General features: G+C 36.0%; 2 pseudogenes; one reads left to right on the top strand and one right to left on the bottom strand.

Moving 5' to 3' along the window:
• Positions 1–4,868: 4,868 nt before the first annotated feature.
• Positions 4,869–7,675, top strand: LOC145596992 (6,7,8-trihydroxycoumarin synthase pseudogene; annotated as a pseudogene).
• A 3,515-nt stretch (positions 7,676–11,190) lies between these two features.
• Positions 11,191–13,130, bottom strand: LOC145598184 (putative inorganic phosphate transporter 1-3 pseudogene; annotated as a pseudogene).
• Positions 13,131–15,194: the final 2,064 nt, after the last annotated feature.

Genomic DNA, 15,194 nt, shown 5'->3' with positions numbered 1-15,194 from the left:
GGATAGAGTCTTCCTATTTAATTAGGAATGTGTCTTGTTTTGGCCTCTTGAAGAGGGAGAATTCAGAAAATGCATGGCCGTGCTCAAATGTGTTACATATAGTAACCATTTGTTTTGTAATTCTAACTCAGATTTCAAGAAATGATTTGTAGATTAATATTGATTACATAAGATGCAATCATATTATCAAATCGACACAAAATGACTTAAGGAATTTGAATATTGCGCACTTGTCTCAGACAAGTGGGAGATTGAAGGAATTGTGTCTTCGATAAGTGCAATTACTAGATATATCAAGGATCACTCTTATGGAGATAATAAGTTCATTCTATTGGGGCGTCATCCTCTGTTGCTAGACTATGAGAGATGATCTTTGGGCTAGTCAAATAGACCAAAGCCCTTTAGAATGGATCCTATATTGGTCACACACAAGGGTAATGGGTTAAGCAAGTTAGAGGCCCATTAATGGGCCTCATGAGCAATTAATTAGTCATAAGTATGATTGGGCTAAGTGTAGTTTGAGTGGGATTAGGAATTGGGCTTGGATTTGGACTTGGACTATTATTTAGAGATACGATCTATAAATAATAGTCATGCCTAGGGTTGATTAATCAAGTCATAATTAACATACAGTGAATTGTGAATCTAAGCAACCACCATCCAAAAGCCCTCAACCCCCTCTCTCACGCACGCCTCTCTCACTCTCCCCTCTCACCCACGGCCGGCCACCCCTAGTGGCCACGTGGTGTTGCGTGGTGGTTCTTGGCTAGTTGATCGTTCGTTCATCTCCGTAAAAGGTCGATAGAAGGGTTCTTTCGCGACTAACTAGCATTAGTGGAGGTCTTAATCTGTGCCCGTGGACCAAGTAGAGGAATCACGTTTGAGGTTCTTTATCTCCCCATTGTTCTTGCTCGATCACCGTGGAATCACGCTTCAAAGGTATAATTCTTACTTCTTTATGTGTTATGCATGAGATCCTTGGTTTGGTGCTATGTGAATATGATTCATGTTATTTCCGCATTTAGTACCTATAATCTCCTACATGCTTCCCAACACTCGAACGGGATCGAAGCCTGCCACATCTGCTGCTTGTAATACATGACATGCTGCTCAGGACAGGTCGTCCTATCATAAAGCGACGTAAACGTCGGGAGCGACAATCTTCTATGGATCCGGGCCATAGCCAGCTCGTCGCTGAACGGAGTTGCCGTAAATCCATCTGGAGCTTCTCCTTGGACGGGGATCGGAACGCCTGGAATTCTCTTCATCATCGACAGTACCCTGGAATTCTGCTAGCTTCTCTAGGGCGACCAACCTTTGGAGCAGGATCTCGGTTTGATTTGGCTGCGGACCACCCTGCCGATCAGTCCTTGGATCCTGGATGCTACCCTGTCCGTTGTTCCTGCCCGGAGGCTCCATATTCCTTTCTTCGTCGCTGGACTCTGTATCGGTGTCGTGCGGTGATTCTAGTATGTCCAGCTGCGGCATCCTTGGTATAAGGACTAATTGCCTTGGTTGACGGCAACGGTTGCTTTGAGCCGACTCCAACTGCTGACGGAGATTGGCGGCATCAGATTCCGAAGCTTCCTTTTCCTTGTTTAGACGCTCGTTGGATTCTCTAGCTGCTTCAAGTTCGGCTTGAGCTTTCTCGTAGGGTTCTTTCAGCTGTTCCGAGGTCATTTCATTGGGAGACATATTGATGGGTAAATGGGGATTTTTTGGATTTTATCTAGTTAAATAAAATCAAGAACGGAATAAGAAGAAAGGAAATAAATGACACGAGGGATTGGTGACGCGAAAAACCCAATGAAGGTAAAAATCGCGGGTAGAATGAGGATCTACCAAACTTTCACTATGTAAAAAGATTAAGTAGAACAGTTTACAATGTAGGCTTAAAGTAAGATTATGGCTAAGTTTCGATGTGTGTCTCGTCTGACGATGCTTCCCCCTTTATATAGATGATTGCTAGGTTAAATTAAATTCTAGCCGTTGCAAGGAAATAGGTTAGGTTCCATGATTTTCGGATTATAGTTGCATAAAAGATCTTTTCTGTTTTGAATCTCAACGGCTGTATATGGCTGAGCTTGGACTTGGTCTTTATCTTTATCTTCTCCTAGAAAATAGGAGGTCGTTGCTGACTTCATCTTCCGTCTTGTTGAACGGGCTTCGTCATATCCCAGCCTTCGTCAAGGTCAGTCTTCGACATTGACTTCACTTGACCGTCGTTGACTATTACTTACAGATTTTTACCCATAACAATAACATAAATATAATTACAAAAGCCATCCTAATCATAACATTCAATATGATTACAAAACTTCTTAGGGTCGTAGACGAATAAAAAAATAAAACTGTTTGTTAGCAGTATTGACCTATTAGCTTATTGGTCAATACCTTATACACAAATAGATCGATTTTAAAATTCCAGCTTTGTTTTTTTTGGATCAAACAGACTTTCGAAAAAAATGGTTTTTTCTCCAATTTGTCTCACGAACAAACCCTGACTGGAAAACTGATTTTTATTTTAAAAAAATTTCGCAAAAACATAATGGGTGAATATTGATTATGCATCGTATCCTTTGCTTTGATTGTGATAGTCAAATTAACATGTACTCCCTCCGTTCCCTAATGTTCTTTACGTTTGGAATTATGCGCGGTTATTAAGAAATTACGTAAAGTAGAGGTATATTGGAATATTTCAATGGTTGAAAGTACAATTTTATTGAAAAAAACAATGTAGTGCATGTGGGGTGAAGAAAGTTAAGGAGAGAGGAGAGAGAAAGTAATAAAAGTTGGCAAAAAGTAGAAGAGAGATGAGAGAGAAAGTAATAATGAGTATTGAAAACTCATTAAAATATTATAAAAAGTACATTTGCACATGAAAAGTGAAGGGCAATTGAGTATTTAAATTGTAAAGCAAGGGTAATTTTGTCTAAAATCATTGACTTAAAAAGGAAATATCCTAAATGTAAAGAATAAAAAGGAACACCCTAAATGGAAACGTAAAAAACAAATGAGAACGGAGGGAGTATTGTTTTAGGATTTAAATTAAACTCAAATTCGTCTACGAACCCCAATTTTAAGCGAACTCAAGTTTCATACTTGTATATACTATGTTGATCGATGCATATTTAGAAAAACATTGACGAAGATTAGAATAGAACGATGTTTTGATTTTTTAATTTTGTCAAGTCAATCTTTAATTATTTTGTTATATCAAAAACTAATTTTAGTAAAAATAATTGTGAAAATAAAAAAAAATTTGATAAATAAATTAATAATTTTCAAAAATAAGAAAAGCAATTAAAAAAGAAAAAAAAAAATCCAAAAACAGGTTTGACCAAACCCAAAAAAAAAGAGGAAAAATTAGCCAATATAAATTGAGAATAGTGATGATCATTTTAAGAATGACCATTGTAGAATTTTTAATTCAATTTAGGTCAATTTTTTTTAATACATACTTGTATTTTTTGTGCTGACAATCGAGCTAGTGGATGTATTTTTGTAATAACGTTCCTGTGAGATCCAAATCGACTGCCAGAGTCTTCAAGAAACACTAAATGCCATTCTTACACAAATGCTAGTTATACAAAAAAGCTTAAGGCGACGATATCGTATTATTAGCCATACACGACTATAAAACCATGTGAGCATACTGTGTGGATCGGAGAACATGACCACTTGACATACAAAATTTCAAATTGCATTTGATTAAATCATTTTTATGATGACGAATGCATTTGATTTGATCATATACTCGACTTTTGAAAATGAACAATATTTAATTGAGTTGATATGAATTTAGGGCCTGTTCTCATTGACTAAAATCAGCTGAACTGAACTGAACTGAACTGAATTTCAACGTAAGAAAACAGGCCCTTAGAGAAAAATAGAGACTGAAAGTGAGGACGGCTTACATTTTGATTGGTTCGAAGGAGGGACTAGTGATAACTATGTTCAACTATTCTCCTTCACAAATAATTTGTATTTATTTAACGAGTACACAATAACAACGTAACATCGATAGACATAGGAAACATTAACCTATAGTTTGTATTACCATAATAATATATATTTGCTTGTTTTTATTTATACAAAACTTTTTAGTTTTTAAGCTTATCAATCATTATCTTTAACCGATAAAACTTTCATTATCAATATGTAAATGTAATAAGAATTTGATATTTGAAACGAACAATTTGAGATAATTAATTCTAATACGAGCCCACCTAAGCATAAAAAATAAACAATGTGTAGTGTGATTATTAGTGGTATTAACAAAGTGTTTCATCTAAATTGGGAAAAGTATTTTCCAAGCTTCACATGTGAGTTGAATCAACTGAAACCTACAAACTTATTTATTTATATAAAACTACAAAAAAAAGTTGCGATAAGGGAATCATTTTAATTTAATATTACTGAAGGAGACGTAATACTTCATACGCAATGCTTATTACATAATCATTACCAGTTTACCACATTAAATTAAGCTAATGAGTACATCACACTTTATATTTAATTCTTCATAATTCACTATAAATAGTACTATTGCTTAGTTGCATGGTGTAGGCATCAACAATAACCTAGGCAAACACAAGGGAAAAAAAAAACCCTAAGCTAGCTAAGACAACAATAAGTAAACCTAAGAAAAAATGCAACTTCTACTCTTAGCATTTTTTTCGGTCATTTTTCTCCTATTTCTAATTCAAAAATTAAGGAAAAATCATGTACATCTTCCTCCTGGACCAAGAGGACTTCCCTTGGTTGGAAACCTCTTCCAGTATGATCCCTTAAACACTCATCTCTATTTTACCGAGTTAGGCAAGACCTATGGTTCAATCTTCAGGCTCCGGTTGATGGGTAAATCCATGGTTGTGATTCAATCATCCGAGTTGGCGAAAGAGGTCTTGCAAACACAAGATCAAAACTTCTGTACTAGATTGCAAACGACCGGAAGAAAAAGGTTAAGTTACAATGGGTTAGACATAGCTTTTAGCCCATATAGTGACTATTTGAGAGAAATAAAGAAGATAGTTGTTGTTAATCTTCTAAGCTCAAAGAGTGTTGAGTCTTTTGCTCCGATTCGACGGGAAGAAGTTTCATGGCTGATTCAAAAGGTTTCATCTCTTTCTTCTGCTTCTAAAATTGTCAATTTGAGCAACTTGGTTCTCAAATTTGCTATCTCTAATGCTGGCAAGATGACTTTTGGCGAGAGGTACGTACTATTGCACTCTTTCGATATTCATGTACACCCTCTTTTTTAAATGCATCACTTTAACACATATATTTACTGAGATGTAATTTTGACCATTAATTCTCTCTCCATTCCTTTTATTTGTTATGTTTAGACTTTGCATGTTTGCCAATAATGTACTTATTTGACCATTAATATCTTTTACTACATTCTTGCAAAAATTATAACAATTCAATATTAATAAATATTTGTTGATTGTTGAGACGGAGTAAATAAGACTCCACATGACTATTTTATGTCTTATATATTGAGAATAAAGTGGAAAATTTTCTCTAACTTATAAATAGGGCTAAAAATTAAAACATAACCAATAATAAGGAACGAAAAGAGTATCATTACATTATGGAACTACTTGTAAAAAACACAAATCTAAAGAATATATAGAAGATTTTTCAATGACTAAAAATAATGTGTAGCAATTGTTATTCTTTGAATATTAGCCGTTGATGTTTTGCTATTCAACCCTGGCCATTAGTTACTTGGACATAATAATAAAGTGCTGCCTCCGTATCTATTTAAGTCAATCAATAGCTTGTGTACAATAGTTCGTACATACAGTAATAATTAAAAAACTACAAGTACTTTTTATGAATTCTTTAAAATAATGCTCCAAAGTGTGTTACATCTCCAAACAATGTAGAGTTATTATTGTAGTATGAAATTATTATATCCCCAAGTAAAAACAAGCAAAATACAGGATTATTATTATTGAGAATCAAATTTTGTGTAACCTTACATTTCATTATGTGTTATACAGGTACGATGATGAGAAATTATTAGGAAGCAGATACTATAGCCTTTTTTATGATATTGAATACATGTTCACAGCATTCTTCTTTAGTGATTATTCCTGTGTTGGTGGTTTGATTGATAAGATCACGGGACAATACTCAAAGCTTGAGAAGATCTTTGAGGAGTTAGATTCAATATTTGAAAAAATCATTGACGACCATCTCCACACATTTAAGCTTAAATCTGAGCGAAAAGATATGGCTGATGTGTTGCTTGGCCTCATGGACGATTCTTCCTTTCCATTTAAGTTCACGATGGATCATGTTAAGGCCATTTTACTGGTAAGTAATTGTTATTTTTGTTGTTATTGTTGTTGTTTAGAGAGCCACAAGGGCAGGTGAAGAGAATCTTTAACCAACTAAGTTATCCAATCACTCTCACGAAATTTCTTTCTTGTTCTACAATATACTAATATAGGGACGCCATGTTTAGGTAAATATGATTTTAATTTGCATTTCTTTGCTCTATTTATTAGGTAGTTGTTCTATGCCCTCTGTGCCAAACTTTAATTTTTCTGTTCACTCCTTTCAAAGTTGTGTATAATAAATTATAAATAGATGGAATACTACAAGAGTTGGTTGAATTGTAACATGGAGCTTGTAGTCACTTTGCAGAATTGAAAAGCACTTAATACAAGTAGAGAAATACTTCTAAGGGATTTTACGAGGAAACTTTCCTAGGCCTAATATAAAGTAAAAATCCTCAAGCTTTCAAAAAAAAAAAAAAAGTAAAAATCCTCAACTAACCCTAGCAACGGGATTTTGAATCAAACTTTGATACAAAGATAGTCAATATATTTGCAACATTCTCATTGTTAATTGAGTACATAGTACGTGTTAGTAAATTATAGATGTTTTTTATAATCTATGAATCAAATAAGGAGTCCAAAAAAAAATTAATTTTAATAATATCAACTTAGGCAATTTGCTCTTAAAAATTCAACTTTGTATTGTTATCCACTCTATTTTACGTAATACCAACTTTTCTATGTTTTTTTTTTTCTTGTTGCAGAACCTCTTTTCCGGAGGAGTAAATACCACAACGGCTGGGGTTATTTGGACACTAACAGTGCTTATAAAGAACCCGGTTGCAATGAAAAGAGTACAGGAAGAGTTAAGGAGCGCGGTACTAAATAAGGGTTTTATAACAATGGACGATATCCCATACCTCAAATATTTTAAGGCAGTGATGAAGGAATCATTTAGGTTGCATCCACCCGTTCCATTATTGCTTCCACGTGAAACACTTCGAAAAAGCAACATAAAAGGATACGATATTTTACCCAAAACTATTGTACTTATAAATGCATGGGCTATTGGAAGAGACCCAAAGCATTGGACAGACCCGGAAAAATTTATGCCTGAGAGGTTTTTGGAGAGTTCAATTGATTGGATAGGGAGCGAGACTATGGCAATGATTCCATTTGGGGGTGGAAGAAGAACGTGCCCTGGTAACGCTTTTGGACTAGCAAACATTGAACTTGCACTTGCCAATTTGTTATACTCTTTTGATTGGGAATTGCCTGCTGATTTAAATAAGGAAGAAATTGATAACAATGCGCTCCCTGGTTTGGTTACACATAAGAAAGATGGACTTTGCCTGGTAGCAAAGAAATTTGAGTTTGCATGAACGAAAAATATATACTTGTACTTTGTAGTGTCCATTTCAAATAAATCGAAGGCATGCGTGAATCATGACAGTACTCTATGTAAACTAGGGTGTACTAGTATAATCAATGTTGTTACATTATTGTTTATGTGCTTGTGTATTGTGAGCTCATGTATGGTGAAAATCCTATGGATTATTGTCTAGCTTTCTAAACATTGTTGGTTTTTTAGTTTCCTTTTACTATTATTATTATATGAAAGGTTCATTATTATTATTATTATTTTTTTTTTTTTTTTTTGACAAAGAGAACTAACAAAAAATTAAAAAGTGAAATGAAGTAAAATTCTACGCCTAGCTGCACCAGCAAGAGAGTGAGCCTCAGCAACCGATGTCCTAGAAACCTTCTGAACATGACACGTTGAGAAGGAGGAGATAACATGCATCCCGGATTTCCTGAATTGTCCACATCACCGAAATCTCAGCAGTTCTAAAATCCTGGATCAACTGAGGAATAGACATGCAGTCTGTGAACAGGTAAATGCTCGAGAAACCCCGATGTCGAGCATGCTTAAGACCGAAAAGACAAGCCTGCAGCTCAAAATGAAGAGCAGAACTAGCCATACAGGCCCGAGCTCCACCCCCAATGCAATGGGAAAAAGAGGGATCCAAGAAACACCAACCCGCACCTGCATTATGATTCTGTCGATCCCAGGCACCATCAAAGAGCATAGAAACTTCACATAACATGTTAGGATCACCTCGTAACACCAGTCTCTCAGAGGGAGCAGAAAACCCGAGGGAATACTAGTAGAACAGCTAGAAATCTCACAAGCCTTACCACTTCTAGTGGTCCATTCCCAAGCAAGATCCAAGACAAAATGAGGGGAATAAACCGCCGATCGAAACCGAACATTATTCCTAGTAAGCCAAATGGCCCAGCAAATCCCAAAAAAAACGATCCAAAGCAAGCCAATGCTTAGCCTTCGCAAAGCTGGAAATAATGCCAGAGAACCAAGTAGAAAAAGGAAAAGAAGTATCAGGCTTAGGGAGCGACCCCCAGTCCATGGAATTCCATAAACTACTAGAGAAAGGACAATCCCAAAATAGATGTCCCACGGACTCCGAAGAGACATGACAAAACACACATGTGGTATCAATCGGAATGCCCTTAAGAGCAAGAACCTCTGTTGTCGGAAGAGGATTATGTAAGACCTTCCAAGCTAGCAATTTCCACTTTAGAAGAATAGACATACCCCATAAACGTTTCCACCATGAAGAATCAGTAGAAGTACTCTGAAGGGAAAATGGCTGAGACATGAGGGTTGTATAAGCAGATTTGGTCGAGAACGACCCATCCCGAGTATATTTCCAGTACACAAAATCATCAATCTTCTGTATTGGGCGTTCTAAACCAAGAATCGCCGAAGCAACAGAAGTGGGAAAAAGATGCCTAATCAAAGGGACGTATTCCAAATACCAGAATCGGGAAGTAGTAAGTCAGATACCAGCAGAGGACGATCTTCTTCAGGAATACAATCCTTGAACTCAATCCTGATGTCAGGCACCCTACAATCCTGTAAAATACTAACATTATCCCCCTGGCCTACCTTCCAAGCCAAACCTTGGGATAAAGCTAAACCTCCCTCTACCAAACCACGACAACCCCAAGAAGGGCGAGGACAAGTAATCGAAGCTTTAGAAGAAAGTAAGGCAAGGTACTTAGCTTTAAGGACCCGAGAAGCCAGTAACTAAGGATTGGACCATAGATGCCAAGCTTTCTTAGCCAGCAAAGCTAGATTAAAGGATCGAAGATGGCGAATACCCAACCCCCCTAATCCTTTAGGGAGATGCAACGCCGAAGAGGGAGCCAAGGACAAACCCCTGAAATCTTTGTTAGACTTCCACCAAAACCGAGATAGAAGAGAATCTATCCGATCACAAAAATAGTAGCAGGAACACAGAAAGAACATGGTTAAAAGAAGCAACCAAAATAGAGTTGATGATTACCAACTTTGCAGCCGCCGATAAGTGGAGAGAGGCAAAGGAAGAGAGCCGACAAACCACCTTGTCAACAAAAAACTGAAATTCTTTGCACTTCGCACGACCCAAGTCCACCGTGAGACCCAAATACTCACTAATAGAAGGTTTTGATTTCATTTTGAGACTAGCAGACAAATAGTCTCGAAAATCATCAGGAGTGTTGGAACTAAACCGGACAAAAGATTTTTGTAAATTAATCATCTGGCCAGAAACCGAAGATGATCCTTGTAAAGTATACAACTAGTAATCAGTGTATAATCCTATCTTTTATATCCATTAGAGAATATTTCGTTATAAACAATGTGGGCCAAAGATGATCCTTAGTCCAATGTGCTGAAGACGGTGCTCGGTCCAAAGATTCTGGGCCAAGGGTAACTTGCACATCTGAACACAATAATTGGCCTCTGGGGTTGTTGGAGGAACGCCCCTTCATTGCCCAAGTCAATCCTTTGATAAAAAGAGAGAGTATTAAATGCCATGCAAGAGAATATTTCTTGAGGCTGATTATGGATACTTGATTATTGTAGAATTGAACTATTTATAGTTTTATACCCATGGGTAATAAACAACGGGAACCCCTTGGACCCGTGTCAAGCCCTAAGCACATGGACTCTTAATATGGACTTAACTTATATCCTTAGACTGATTTGCTTACACTTAGACATGACTTGAGCATATTGGGCATGGTGGCCCAATTGATAAACAAGGATTAAAAAGGGAATCCATTTTGGCACTCAAACAGAGAATATTTATGTATTTTTATAATATATTATCTTATCGTGCCTCTCACATGTTAGCCAGTTTGGCTATACATGCTATTGCTTGAGTGAAAGTAGAGGGTGATGGATATGAAATTCTCTACTCCTAAGCATATGTACAGTAGATGATAGGTTTTGAAATTGTAATCTCAAAATCACAAGATGAGCTTCCTACTAATTTCATATTGAAATTGTACACTTAGCATGCTTGATTTAAGGAGAAAATGTTGTTTTCTTTGAATTTTACTTTCCTCGTTTTAGGGTAATGACACAGTTCTCTCTTTTACATGCTTCATAATCATTGACAATTTGACACACTTTGGGTGTCTCGCTATTTTTATTAACTTCGCTAATTTTACAGTACATCAAACAACTTATTTTTACTGCATTGAACATTTTTGTTTCAATTATACTGAAACATACATTAAACAATTTTTTTTTAAAAAAAATACCTTAAATCATAGCTATAATTTTACACTTTGCATAGTTATATGCTACGAGTAGAATTCACAGCAATATTATCAGTAACAATTCATTAAATAAAAATATAGCTAATAATTTAGCCCACATATATTTAACAATTGTGTATAAACAAGGGAATTAAATAAAGGTATTTTGATTCTCCCAAATACCTTATTATAATATCAAAAGGAGGCTGATACACAATACAAACAACAAAATCATACTAAGATGTACCGTGTATAATAGTACACTTAGTATTTTAATTACAAGTAATAATCAAGCAACAACTTTGCATTCATATTCAGCGTCATCAATTTCAACATCTCCAGTAAGTTCTTCAAGAGATTTACCCATTGGTTCAGGCACTAAGAAAGTGCATAACATACCAAAAAAGTTGATGACACCAAGAATAATGAGGGACTTCTTTTTCCCTATACCAGCTGGATAATTATGGATTCTCTTGTCCGGGTCTTTCTCTTGTGAGGCGTACAAGAATCCAAAGGCTCCGATTATAGCCCCGGCCTTTCCTGATGCGGCTGATATACCATGGCAAGTGGACCTTAGCCTAGCTGGGAATATCTCGGCTGGTATAACAAAGGTGGTTGCATTCGGACCAAAGTTGGCAAAGAAAAATGTTAGACCGTATAAGATTAAGAAACCAATACGGTGATCTTTGTTGTTCCAATGATCGTAGGGAAAGGCAATGGCAAACATGAAAACTGTCATGAAAAAGAATCCCATCATTTGGATCCACCATCGTCCACTTACATCTATGAAGGCGACAGTGAACCAGTACCCAGGGACAGTCCCAGAAAGAGCGATCAAGGTTGAAAGTCGGGCTATTTGGTAAACTTCCCTTATAGCACTCATCTCATCTGTGGGCGGGATCCATCCTACAGACCAGTAAATATCTTTTTGAAAGAGATTTTGGCTGTAAAATGCAATGTCGAGTAAGAACCATGTACTGGTGGTTCCTAGGAGGCGAATACCATACCGGCTAGCAAACTCACGTGAGAATAGCCCAAACTGGTGATTCTCACTTCTGAGTAGTTTATCAACCTTCGCTTCCTCTGCATCCAAATGAATGTTGAGGATTTTTGACATATCCTCAGCAGCCTGTCTCGAGTTCTTAGCCACAAGGGCGGTGTACCTAGCTGTCTCAGGCATCTGCATACGCCAATAGTACGTAAAGATAGCAGGAATGGCTCCGAACATCAAGACAATTCGCCAAATAAAGTCTGATTCAGGCGGGATAGAGGCTATAGGGTCAACATTAAAAGGGGGAGGTTTAAACTTGTTTTCAAAGGCTGCTGAAACTAATAAGGCCACAATCCCACCAGCTAAAATCCCCATGCCTTGCATTGCAAAGACCGCGGCAATGAATGTCCCACGAGTCTTCTTGTTAGCGTACTCAGACATGATAGTGGCCGAAAGAGGGTATTCTCCTCCAACACCAAACCCAAGCCAGAATCGAAAAAAACAAAGACTAGTCATTACCCCTTTAGGAGTTTTCCCAAATGAAAGCCCTGAAGCAAACGAAGAAAAGATCATCAATATTAAGGTGATACCATAGACCTTCTTTCTTCCCATATGATCTCCAAGCCAACCGAAGAAAAGCTGTCCAAGTAAGGTGCCACAAAGCGCGACACCATTCACAGCAGCTGAGACATTGATAGGCAAGATCCCTGGCTTCTCCGCGCCAGGTGCAGTGTAGTACAAACGTCCTAGCAGTCTTGCCACCATAGAGATGCAGAACAAGTCGTATGCATCTGTGAAGAAGCCCATACCCGCAATCGCAATGGCTTTGAAATGATACCATTGTGTTTTGGCCACATCAAGCGCGTTTAGCACTTGCAACTGTCCTTCTAACATGACTAAATTTATGAAATATTTTCGCAGTCTGCTGATTTTTTCTCTAATCTTACATAACAAAGAAATCTGGCAGCTTGGTTAGCTTAAATTTGTTTACAAAATATGATTGATTTTGAAGTATGAACTTCTAGCATATGCTTGTATATGTAGCAAGACTGGGCTGTTTTCGCCACATAAAGACAAAAGAATGAATTTGATGAGGGCGGCAAGATTTTAAGATTGCAATGGTTGTTCTTCTATGGTTTTGAAACAAGGCCAGTAGTTCAATCAATGTATAGGATAAACAAAAAAGAAGAAGCTAGCTAACTGTTAGTTATATCTAAGGGTTAATAGTTGACTATTGGAGAAAAGGGGTTAACAAAATGACAATTCTATATTATTTTCAATACAAATTACAGTATATACATATAAATTAAAAATTAAAAATTAAAAAATAAATCCCACTCTAAATATTCTTCTTCTTCTTAGGTGTCATTTGGTTGACCAAAAACTTAAACCATATTCTTTTGTGTTACTTAAACTTGGTTAGCAAAATTCCTGGGAACTAAACAATTTCACTCCCTACAAAATGGAGGAACTATCTCGGTAATTTTCACTTCAAGCTCATGCTTAACCAAACACAATCTAGCATTTCCTTCAAGTTTCAATTTCATTGGAATATAATTTCCACATTATTCAACTAAACGAACCCTTAATTGACAGTGATTAACTCACAAAAATTGTATACCAGTATGAATTCAAGTTTTATCAACCTTTGACTTAGTTTGTATGAGATTCATAAAAGATACTGATATAAATGAGGTCATTCTAAAATTTTTTATTTTTTATTATTTGGTGTACCAATCCCATTTTTTGGATAATACTCTAACAATTTTTACTTATATTAAGCTAATTAAGTGGTAAGCATATCTAGCTAATAATTAAGCTAATTTATAGAGTTATAGTCCCTAAACTTTATCTAAAAGCCATGTCACACGTTCCTCCTGAATCTTTGTGAAATCAACACGTTATTCCTGAATCTTTGTGACATACAATAAGAGCAAATAATCTAACTCAAAAAGTCAATTATATTTTGTTGAAGTTTATTTGCCACCACGTTCGTAACATATTGCATAAGTGTGCTTCAATTTTTCGGAAATAACCAAGGTAGCTCTTATGTTATATTTTATTTCTAGATCGATCTTTTTGTTATTTTAGAAGAAAAAAAAATCTAAAGGAATATACGAGGTTGAAGTGTTTCAATACTATATGCACGCATTGGATGGGTTATTGTCAATACAACAATGAATTTATATTTTGAACTTTGACATAATAAACCTAAAACCACTTAAGTTAATAATTGAATTAATTATTATGCTAATTAGTCAAATATATCAATGCAAAGCAAAGGAAGAAAATTTTTGTTGTCACCAAAAAGATCCATATCTTGGTGTATATAGAGTGACAAACATATCGACAACAATGAAATTTTGATAAATTATGTGTTTCCATTAAGAAATAATGGATTTGAAAATAGGTTATCATGTCTAAATGAGCTATTTGCCTACTCCATTACAATCGAAATAACATCAAATGAAAATGATATAGAACCAAGGACAATGGAAGAACATCATTGCTGGAGTGTGGCCGAAATATAAAGAGATAAGTTAAGTAGAATTATAGTCACTTGAAAAAGTAGTTCTTGGCCAAATATCAGCTACACCAAAATGTGTAAAATCTATCCGATATAATTGAGTACTTGTAAGAAAACAAAATTTGAAAAATAAGATAACCAAATATAAAGTCTATCCGATATAATTGAGTACTTGTAAGAAAACAAAATTTGAAAAATAAGATAACCAAATATAAAGCAAGACTAATTTGCTCAAAAAAAGTTTTTCCCTAATGTTAGGAATTGATCATAAGAAAGCATATTCACTAATTAAAAAAAATGAAACTATCGTAAGATTTCTGGTGAGCATAACACTATAAAGGATTGCAAATGCAATTGAGGGATGTTACGACATACTTATAGTGGGATTCAAAAATCACTAGATCAGTCCCTATATATTCATTTTGAGGTAATCATCAATGGCTTAACTTGCTAGCCGATTTGGCCTGGTCCGAAAAAGGGGCCAATTTATTTGGGGTCGTGGCCAGAAGATTAAGAAAACAAAGACGGGAGATCCGGCATCGGAGGCATTCTTCTAACATTAAGAATCTTTAAAGGGGAGTAGCACTTCTACCTATACTTGAAGTAGTTAACTCGGTAATCTAAGTTAAGGAATACATGAAAATCTCCAAAGGTAAGGCTCTAAAAGAGTTTTCTTTTTTGAGGATAGCAGAAGTTTTCTAGCTTGATGCGAGGCTCGGGACTTCTCAAGTCTTTGATAACGTTGTAACCAAAAGGAGTATATAAATAGAGATTT

Source organism: Chenopodium album, chromosome 20, assembly GCF_948465745.1.
Source record: "Chenopodium album chromosome 20, dcCheAlbu1.1, whole genome shotgun sequence".
Lineage (NCBI taxonomy): Eukaryota > Viridiplantae > Streptophyta > Magnoliopsida > Caryophyllales > Amaranthaceae > Chenopodium > Chenopodium album.
The sequence above is the reverse complement of the archived record's forward strand: the minus strand, read 5'-3'. Positions and strand labels throughout refer to the sequence as shown.